Source organism: Gossypium arboreum, chromosome 4 (genome assembly GCF_025698485.1).
Source record: "Gossypium arboreum isolate Shixiya-1 chromosome 4, ASM2569848v2, whole genome shotgun sequence".
Lineage (NCBI taxonomy): Eukaryota > Viridiplantae > Streptophyta > Magnoliopsida > Malvales > Malvaceae > Gossypium > Gossypium arboreum.
In genome coordinates this window covers 101447322-101458947 of record NC_069073.1, presented here as the reverse complement: position 1 = coordinate 101458947, position 11626 = coordinate 101447322, and the positions used below count along the sequence as shown (strand labels likewise).

The 11626-nt window shown below is 33.3% G+C and overlaps 1 long non-coding RNA gene and 1 other non-coding gene across 2 annotated transcripts; both read left to right on the top strand.

Moving 5' to 3' along the window:
* The first annotated feature begins 3288 nt into the window (after window positions 1-3288).
* Window positions 3289-3395, top strand: LOC128292099 (small nucleolar RNA R71). Its single transcript, XR_008282084.1, has one exon. It is a non-coding gene; the product is annotated as a small nucleolar RNA R71 (small nucleolar RNA).
* A 4255-nt stretch (window positions 3396-7650) lies between these two features.
* LOC108460871 (uncharacterized) lies at window positions 7651-10640 on the top strand. The gene is made up of 3 exons (XR_001867677.2): window positions 7651-7911; window positions 8035-8121; window positions 8234-10640. It is a non-coding gene; the product is annotated as an uncharacterized LOC108460871 (long non-coding RNA).
* The last annotated feature ends 986 nt before the right edge of the window (window positions 10641-11626 follow it).

Genomic DNA, 11626 nt, shown 5'->3' with positions numbered 1-11626 from the left:
TATCATCTCAGTATATCAAATCAAAGGTGTGGTCTCGACATGTATAATCGAAGCAAGTTCTAGAATGACCAATCAGTATTGACACACTCATAACCAATAATAGAGTGAGCAAGAAAAGTGCATGCTCTAAAGGCTCAAAATCTTACAAACATTATGGTTTTTGATGTTAATCTTTCAAATCTCAAACTTCGAGGTAATAGTTCAATTTAGGGAAACAACCTAAAATTTTTAATTCTGAAAATAGACTTATCATGCTTGATTCTCTAGTGTCTTAAAATTTAAACAATCAATGCACAATTACCTATGAATTTAATCTAAAACACATCAATGATAACCATAAATCAATAAGAATTCATGCTAATAGTAATGTGAGAAAATTACTTAAACACGAGACATAATTCAGGGATTTTCTAATAATTCTATAGATAACCTCCCCACACTTAAGATGTAAATTGTCCTCAATGTACAAACATATATAATCACAGTATAACCAGAATGTCATAAGAGAGGGAGAAAACTGAAACTGCCCTGAATATTGGATGAAATATTCAGAATAGTGAAAAGCGAAATTGCAGTCAAATTTAAATGTAACTCATGATTCCGAGCAAACTAACAAGAAAAGAAACACAAATAATAAAGAAAATTAAAGGGTTATAACTCAATTAGAAACAACCATAAATCTTTCAAAAGATAATAATGAAAATAAGTTAAAGAAGAAAAAAATAAAATAACTAAAATAAAATTTAAAAGAAAGATAAGAAAATAAAAATAAAAATAATAAAAATATATAAACAATTAAAAATATAAGTATAAGAATAATAAATTAATTAATTAATTAGTAAAATAAAATAAATAATATAAAAATTAAAAATAAATAAAATAAAATAAAATTGGGGTGATTAACCCAGTTTTCACATGGCCATGGACATGCCCGTATGTCCAGGCCGTGTGGGTCACATAGCCATGTCGCCAGGCCGTGTGTATTTTCCTCTACTTCTTCCACGCCCATGTGAGATCCCACACGCCTGTGTGGCCAGGTCTTGTAACTCTCTGACTTTGAAAAAAATTAGCTCCAGGTTTCACATTGCCTAGGACACACTTGTGTGTCTAGGCCGTGTGGGTCACATGGCCATGTCGCCAAGCCGTGTGCTCCACACACCCGTGTGGCCAGGCCATGTGGATCAAAAACACACTTTTTTTTTAGATTTTGAAAATTAATTACTTTTAAAAAAAATCATGAAATTATGTTAAGAAAATTAGCAGTGTTAACACTCGGGTTGCCTCCTGAGAAGCGCTTATTTAAAGTCTAAGCTCGACTTACCTCGTATTCGCACGATTACTGTGGTTCACGGTGTCGAAACTCCTTTTTCTCACTGACAATTATATTATCAACATAAGGTTTTAGCTGAGTAATATTTACCTTAAAAGTTCCAAATTTAGAATGATTTACCTCGACTGTAACGTATGGGAAAATATTAAGTACTATAAAAGGAGTTGCTCCGTTTGCATTAAGCTCTGAAGTGGCGATTCAAGGGTCCGTTTTATCCAACAATACTTGATCGCCAATCTTAAATTGGTTCATCCCATCCTTAAGCTCGTTATGGAGTACTTTGGTTCATCGTGTATTCTAGGTTTCTTCTTGACGTGTGTCTGCCATTCATCTAGTTCATCGATTTGTAATCTTCTTTCCTCATGATTTGTTCTATTTTTGTTACGTAAACTAGACTGCGGCTCTGTCATAATTTTCTGAAGTGTTTCTTGCAAAGAATGTTGAGCCAAAAGGTTATGAACATTAACAGTACTCGTAATATCATCTCGATCACTAGATATCCTAACAAAATCACGAGCTTGGAGTTTAATCGTGTCATCACCTACACGAAGTATTAACTCACCTGTACCAACATCTATGATAGTTCTAGTAGTTGCTAAAAAGGGCCATCCTAAAATCAACGGTACGTCACTATCCTCATCCATGTCTTCAACTGGGAAAATAAATTTATCAATTTTGACGAGTACGTCTTCAACAATACCTCAGAAATCTAATTATTCTATTTGCCAATTGAATGCTTATCCTAGTTTGTTTGGGTTTCTCAAGACCTAGTTGCTTAAACATTTTGTAGGGCATGACATTAATACTAGCCTCTAAATCAGCCAAAGTTTTATTAACACTTAAACTACCAATTAAACAAGGAATAGTAAAAATCCATGGATCTTTCAATTTGTTGGGTAGTTTATTCTGCAAAATGGCTGAGCACACTACATTTAGCTCCACATGCGACGAATCATCTAACTTTCGCTTACTTGCTAAAAGCTCCTTTAAAAATTTAACGGAATTTGGCATCTACGAAAAAGCTTCAATAAACGGTAAGTTAGGATGTAATTTTTTCAACAATTTAAAGAATTTACCGAATTGTTCATTTGTGTGGTCTTTCCTTGTCACATTTGGATATGGTACATGAGGTTTATATTCCTTACTGACCGAATCTTGCTTATTTTGGCTTACCTCAACCTTACCATTGCTTATCACAGTTTCTTGCCTCGGTTTAGATTTAGATTCAATTAACCCTTCTTCATCTCGAACAGTGATCGCATGAAGCTACTCTCTTGGGTTAGATTCGGTGTTGCTTGGAAGCTACCTTGTGGTCGTTTTGAAATCATCTTTGCCTATTGACCGATTTGATTCTCAAGCCCTTGAATCGACACTTGTTGATTTTTGAGTGATGTTTCAGTATTTTAGAAACGAGTTTCTGACACTGAAATAAACTTCATCAACATATCTTCAAGGTTCAGCTTCTTCTCCTACTGGTAAGGTGTTGAAAGCCTAGACCACCCTAAGAGAAGTTGGGATGGTTCCTCCAACCTTCATTATAAGTGTTACTATACGGATTATTCTAAGGTCTAGAATTATTACCCATATAGTTGACTTATTCATCTTCTGTGCTTAGGTTGTAGGATTGATTTTCTGGATGGTTCCCTTCTCTATTTGCGTCATATTGCATCACCGGATGTACCTGCGTAGAACCATATAAACCATCAATCTTTTTATTCAAAAGTTCTACCTGATTTGACAACATGGTGACTGCATCAACGTTAAAAACATCGGCTGCTTTCATCAGCTTTGTCCTCATAACTTGCCACTGATAATTATTCAGTGACATCTCTTCTATAAACTCGTAAGCCTCTTCAGGTGTTTTCTTATTCAAAGTCCCACCGGCAGATGCATCGATCAATTGCCTAGTTGAGGGGTTCAAACTATTGTAAAAAGTTTGAACCTATAGCCATAAAGGTAACCCATGGTGAGGACACCTTCTCAATAAATCCTTATATCTCTTCCATGCATCATATAAAGTCTCTAAATCCATTTGTACAAAGGAAGAGATATCATTCCTCAATTTGGCTGTCTTAGTTGGTGGAAAGTACTTCAGCAAAAACTTCTCGGTCATTTGATCCCAAGTAGTGATAGAACCTCGTGGTAGGGAATTCAACCTGTTTAGCCTTATTTTTCAACGAAAAGGGGAATAATCGTAGGCGAATGACATCATCAGAAATGCCATTTATCTTGAAAGTGTCGCAGAATTCTAAAAAATTAGCCAAATGAGTATTTGAGACTTTGTCCTACAAACAATCAAACTGAACAAACTGTTAAATCATTTGAATAGTATTAGGTTTCAGTTGAAAATTATTTGTAGCGGCAGGTCTAACAATACTTGATTCAGCCCCAGTTAAATTGGGCTTGGCATAATCGTACATATTATGAGGAGCAGGATTCAGATTTACAAGATTTACAGCAATCACAGAAGGTAACTGATTATTATGATTTTCTGCCATCTCTTCAGTATTAATAATAATATCCTATTGCTATTCTATTGTACTTTGTTGACTTTGCCTCACTTCTCTACGGTTTCTGCGAGCTGTACATTCGATCTCATTATCGAATACTAGAGGTCCTGACGGGTTTCTTCTAGTCATAAACTAAAGGACCTGCCAGAAGCAAATAAAAGAAAAGTTAGTAAATTAAAAGTAAAACAAAAAATAAAATAAAATAAAATAAATGGCTAAAGTAATAAAAATCTAGTGTTCCTAATATTTTAGTCCCCGGCAATGACGCCAAAAAGTTGATGATCATTTTATGAATCACTAAACTAGACTACGATCACGACTGAGGCAAGTGCACCTATCGAATGGTAGTATAGCTATGGTGAGTCCAGAATATCATATCCACAAGGACTAAAAGTACTAGTATTAACTATCTTTCTATTATTTAGCCTAAAATAAAAGGAATTTGTTTTAATCTAAAATTAACTAAACTAATTAACTAATGAACGCGATAGAGAGTGAAGGAAATAATCGAATAAACCAATGATAAAGACAATACCCAAAGAAGAATCCACCTAGACTTCACTTATTATTCTAACTCTAAATTAAATGATTTATTCACTTGTCTTGATTCGTAGAAATCCCTAAATTATGTTAATATCTCTTTCAAGACTAAGAACAACTGACTTTAGGTTGATTAATTGAAATATCTTTCTAATTAAAACCCTATTGTCGCATTAATTCGATCTATGGATTCCCTTATTAGATTTGACTCTAATCCAGCAGATTTATGTTGTCCTATTTCTAGGATTGCAGTCAACTCCGCTTAATTATGCTAGATCTACTCTTAAATAGGGGCTTTTACTCCATTGAATAAGCACATCAAACTTGAATTAATATCTTGAAAATATTAAGGCAAGAATTAATAACACATAATTAAGAACAAGAACAAGTATTTATCATGTAATTCAGAAAATTAAATAATAAGATCCGTCATAGGTTTCATCTTCCCTAGGTATCTAGGGAATTTAGTTCATAATTTTGGGGAAAAACATCTCAAAAATAGTAAAACAACAAAACATAAAGAAACCCAAAAACTTCAAGAGAAATTGAATGGAGATCTTCAGTCTTGAAGGATATCCTACTTCTGAGTTGAATCCCTTGGCATTCTTCGAGTAATTTCTGCTTTCTACTCCATGTGCCCCACTTTAGTTTCCCTTCTAGTGTGTATTTATAGACTTTAGAATGCACAGAAACCCTAAAAAATGGGTTTTTCCATGTAACAGGGAAGCAGGGTGTGAAATCGACAAGGACTGGCACATGGTCGTGTGGCGAGCCTGTATGGCTCACATGGGCTTGTGGCCAACCCGTGTGGAAATGCCCAGGCTGTGTGGATCCTAGAAATAGCTATTTTTGCCCAACTTTAGCTCATTTTTTGCTCTTTTCACTCTCCTATGCTCACCTAAGTATAGAAACATGAATTTAAAAGATTAGGAGGATCAAATTCACTAATTCATATAATAATTCATCCAAAAATGCATTAAGAATGGGATTAAAAACATGTTACTTTTATGGCTTATCACACGGCCATGCCTTCGTCGACTACACGGCCTTGCTCGTGTGGCGTCGATAGATTCATTTTTCGGCTTTCTTCAAAATCTCATTTTCTGCGTTTCGGGTATACACCTGTTACAATTTTGATGCAAAAGCACTCTTGAGGCCTTCAAAACCTACGAAAAGGCATCCAATTGCCCAATTAACAATCAATTTACGAATCGGTACGAAACCCTAAAATAACGCTCAAGACTTACCGACGCCAAAAATCACCACTAACACCGTTAAAGCAAAAGGAGCGATACTCATTGCTCACAGCCTTCTCCTTCACCAGAATAATCGCAAAAAAATCAAACTCCGCGATTACACCTACAGAGATTATCTCATAAAACAAACCTATCTCAAAAACACAACGAAACCCTTACCTACACAACAACACGGAGGATGGCACGTCAACGTTATGCAATTAGAAAGGGAAATTTCAATAGGAATTAGAAAAGGAAGAAGCCGAAAGTTGGAAGAGAAACCCACTAACAACCCACTTACTAAGAATTCCAGCAAAAACGGAACTCTATTAGATAACAGGGCAAAAATAAATGCCCATACTAACGTAGGGATTCAAACACAAAACCTCTAACACACCAACACCCTTACCACTCAAACCAGCAAGCTCATTCTAATATGAAATTATAGTCAATTAGTAATAAGCCCACTGAACATGGATAAGGCATAGATCCAAAAATAAAAAAATTTGTCAAAGGTAAGATTTGAACCCAATACCTCACACACACCCCAAAACACTCAACCACTAAAGCAGATACATATTTGTGTTTGATTTTACAGAAGTAGAAATAAATTAATCATGGCGTTACACAAATTGCATTTCAACCCCTTAACTAAAAAAATGGGTAAATTAACCCTTATATATTTCAAAACATACAAACTAGCACGTCCGTTAAATTTTTTCTATTAAATGATGACTTGAAATGTTAATTTAAATGGTTAATTACTAATTTGGTCCTTGAACTATAGCTAAAATATCATTTTGATTTTTAAAAATTTCTTAAGAATAATTCTAAAAATTAAAAATCTTTAAAATAAATATAAATTATTAAATATATATTAAATATATTATTTTTTAAGAAAAATGTTAAAAATTCAACAAATATAGCCCTTAATGTTCACAAAATTTGACTTTTTAGTTCTAATTCTAAAAAATCAATAAATTTGACCTTTAATATTTACAAAATCTTTCATTTTAGTCCTAACTCTAGAAATAAAAAATATTTTTTTAAAAAAAATCATTTTAAGCCCTTTATAACCCATCAGCTAGCCCATGTGAGTTATTAGAATAAGAAAAAAAGTGCACTCTTTCACGTCACTTGAATAAGAACTTTAAAATTTTGGGATAAAATACGAAAAAATAGGGTAAACTACACCAATTGTCCCTAAACTTTGATAAAATTACATGTTGGTCACCCAACTTTCAAAAGTTACATAATAGTTATTAACGTTATCAAATTGTTACATTTTTGTCACTTGTCCGTTAATTACCATTAAGAGGTTGACGTGGCATGTTAATTTAAATAGTTAATTACTAATTTAGCCCTTGAACTATAACTAAAATTTTAATTTGATACTTTTTAAAAAAGCTGATCATAATTCTAAAAAGAATTAAAATCTTAAAATGATAGTAAAAATATTTTTTAAATAAATCCGCTATTGATTATTCCTTTTTTATCTTTTTCTCCTTAAGAAATCAAAGCCAGATTTCTATTAAAACTAAATCAAACCAGGTTTTATTTAAGCCAAAACTTAAATTCAAATAAGCTCTTTTTTGGTGAATCATGGTGTGTGTTTTTTTAGAAAATTGAGCCGTCTTTCAATAATGGGGAAACATTTAACACCCCTTATCCGACCCGATCACCAAATCTGAGCAACAAAGTGTCACATTCATTGTCAGAGCAACTACTAACAAATACATAGTAAAAACATCATTTTACTTCATCAATCATGCAATCAATCAATAAGACAACATCGAATAACATGAACTATCACATCTCGGATTTCTAATTGAATATGTTGTAAAGTTATAGCAAGAATGAGTAATTGGCTTAATGGTTAAGAGTTAGTGAAGTTATCCTTGAGGCTCGAGTTTGATTCCTCTCACCCATATAATTTTTATTTACTAAATTTTTTCTTGGAAAACCTAGGTGTCGCCCTCTATTTTTAACCTAGCTATAAATATTTTCCCAATTTTTGCTTCCTTTTTTCGTCCTTTCTCTTTTTCTTCACTGTTTCTCTAAATTTTTTTCTTTTCCTTTTCTTTCTCTTTGTGTCGCCCAATTGATCATCAACTCCCATGATCTCTTATTTTATTTTCGTTGTTATTTTTTTACTGCCATTGTCATATCTCTATAGCCCCTTTTCTTCTCCATTGCCGTTGTCTTAGTAAGCGACCATCTTTTCCGTCGCCACCCTATTGATTTTCTTCCTCTACTCTTCGTTATTTTTCTGTTGTCACAGATCTGAGCAAGTAGAGTAAGTAGAGAATTTTTTACTTTAATTCTTTTAGATCTAAGTTTTTCCTCTTCTTTTCATATTTTGATATGGCTGATTAATTTGTGGCATGACCAAATCTTACAAGTTACCTTTTCTTTGTAGTTTGAATGTTCAAGATCTAGATTTGAACCATACGAATCAATCGCAGCATTAAGAAGTTATTTGCAAAGCTATCATAAGTCAACTAAGGTAAGTGTTAATTTTCAACTTCATATATGAAGTTTTTAATTAACATTTTCTACTTGGTCGAACCCTATAGGAGCATTAGGGGGCTGATTATTAATGATTAAAACTCTACTAGGTACAGATCTGAGTTGGAGCAATACAGATCTTAAGCGTAAGAGTTTCGGGAAAGAGATCAAATTTGGATTAGCGTTAATAGGTAAGAGTTTCGGGAAAGAGATCAAATTTGGATTAGCGTTAATAGGTGTGAGTCTTTCCCTATGTCTAATTAGCTTATAGTTAAATGATATATTTGCTTGCTAGTTTTGGCTTGGCCGAATGGCCTAAGTGCAAATGAGTGAGGTGTCGAGTAAGGTACGTAATCAATTAGAATCTCAATTGTTAAAGGCCTTGTTTAGGTCTGATGGAATTGTGTATGAGTTGTATGTAATGTATGACTTGTGCTATGCATTGGTTGACTGTATGATTGATATTTCATATCTCTGATTGCTTAATCCATGATGAAATTGTATATTGAATGCATGTATGCATGCTAGATTTTGAAACATTGACTTAGATGCATGTTTTATGCCATGATTGATATTGAAATTGAAGGTATTTAAATTGCATACCATGTATGATATTGATTGTATGGAAACCATGTGAGCATACCATTGTTACAGTTAAATGAAAAGTATGCAAAGCATACATCGACACTGAATATTGACATGCATGTTAAACATGTCATTGTGCCGAAATGGTTATTGAAAGCATGATATGCTTACTGATTGTATGACATATTGCATCTACATGGGGTGGGTATTTGTGGTTGACAAAGGAGTTCCATGGAGTACTGGAAGCATTTAAAGTTAGCAATATTGTTGTTAGTGCATTACACCAAAGTATCGAGGAGATTGGGTTTTTTATAGCATCTTATTGGTAGCTTGTCTGCATTTTACTGGTGGTTTTATCTACATACTGTTACTAGTGATTTTAACCACATCGAGCTTCAACTCTTACTGTTTTAGAGTTCATATGACAGGTTTTGGGAAACTCGTGTGTGTAGCGGATAGATTGGTAAGACCATTGCACTGTATGGTTGAGCATGCCATATTCACATGTTGTAATGCCATGATAAGTTGTTTGAACTATTATAATAGTTGTGTGCCTATTTGAGTAATTGAATGCTTATAGTTCTTATACTCACACAGATAACCCCTAAGTTTAGGCTCGGACACAGCATACGAAGGTCTCATTACGAATTTTTTGGCAATAGTGTGTAGCAGATAGATTAGTAGGACCATTGCACTGTATGATTGAGAATGCCATATTCACATGTTGTAATGCCATGATAAGTTGTTTGAACTATTATAATAGTTGTGTGCCTATTTGAGTAATTGAATGCTTATAGTTCTTATACTCACACAGATAACCCTTAAGATTAGGCTCTGACACAGCATACGAAGGTCTCATTAGAATTTTTTTGGCAATAAAGTATTTTTAATTACTTTATTTATTTTTGGTATTATTATTTTGGGATTGTAATTTTTATTTAAGTATGGATTGTAGTATGGGTTATTTTCTAATTGGGATTTTGCATGCATGAGATATTTTGATGGAAATTGAACAAATTAAATATCCAGCCTAACACAATTTAAAACATGGGATTTCCAAAAGCAACACTTGTTCCACATCAAAATGGTTGAACTCAATTTTCAAAAGGTTTACTAATAAAATTAAGTGGAGGTTATATTTTCAATGATGCGTATTTTAAATGAAACTGGATTTCAATTACATTTAATTTAATAAGCAGTGTTTTTAACAAACCTAATGCAACCACGCTAAGTTTTTTGAAAATTGGTCAAATAGTGATTTTTAAAACTGAATGTTTCTACTTGACCATTTCGGTGGCTAATGCAACCTACAGGACTTAGCCAAAATGTTTGGGCTGGGTTTGGGAGGTTACATGAACATTCTTTATCGAGTCTTATACGAGCATATGATGCTTTAGAGTCAACCCAATATCAAATAAGGACCTTTTTGTAATATTTCTAGAATTTTTGATCAAGTATGCCATAAAAATCATTTAAATATTCAATCATATCATAAATTCGTAGATAGTAAGATGCACAATTAAATCTGAGCCTTAATTGAAGTACCGAAAGCTCTTTTGTAGACCCGAGCATGAAAGAAGACTAAATTGCAAAGATTTGAAAGTTTGGGCTTGACGTTGTGACATCACCAAATAGTTTTTCATGTCAAGACATTACGACATCATAATCTGTCTGCCAATGTTGCGACAAGGGGTATTGCACGTCAAGACGAAGACCTTGTTTTTAGTAAATTTTGACTTATTTGGTACCTATTTCAGGTCAAGCCAAACCGTTAGGTCATTTGGTGCATACATGTACATATAAACCTATAAAGAACCAATCCAAAGGTATTCTCAAACATTCATTTATCATTACTGAATTCAAATAATCTAACATGTCTAAATTTGGCATCATTTTAATAAACATGTATTTAACCATCTCATGCCATCCTCATATCATACCATAATGTTATCTTGCCTAATCATGCTTAAATTTACCATTGAATGCAGTTTGAGATAATCTCATCATAGTACCAAAACAACCACTATGCCATCATTTGGCACAATTCACAACAACACATACCAATTCCAATACCAACTAGCCTATCATACAATTCAAACTTTTCCAAAACAATATGAAACCATACCAATTCTCTAATCAAGGATACTAACAATTTGGTCATACTAATTGGCTACCAAATTTCCATTCAAGTGCTTCATAAGCCATTTAACACATTACCATCATATATGCATTTCGATATAACCATTACAATTCCAAAGGTAAGCACTCACAAGGTTCAAATCAAAACCATATCCAAAATAAACACATATATTAACCTTATTTACATGCCACAAACTGAGTTTTAAATGATAGAAAGACTACTGAATCATTAATAGGATAGTGTGAGCTCCTCAACAATCCGCTAGACACGTTTCCCAAGCTGGCTATCTATAGGAAAAAGAGAAATGACAGGGGTAAGCACATCGAATGCTTAGTAAGTTCACAAGTATTTAAACAACAACTTACCTCAAATTACATCTTAATTCGGTAAAATACTAGCTTTACGGCTTTGCCTAAACATGAAAATTGCATATCAACAAGGTGAGTATCAACATATATTGCATCTTATAATAAATCAAGCATATAACGTAAAAACCCTCACCAGGCCCAATTACCAGACCTGAGTTACAGGATGCTACAGCAAACACCAGAATATTCACACACAAATTATAACATTGAATTCAATTAAAATCATCAAATTAATCCAAATTCATGCATAATAGAAGTTATTAGTAAAGCAAGGACTAAATTGAGCATACAAACATAGTGTAACAAATTCGAGCATGATGAAGGATCAATATGAAATTTTTTAAAACTTTAGAACTAGGTATCGATACCAAAGTAACAAATACTGATACTTTTATGGTAGGTATCGTTAT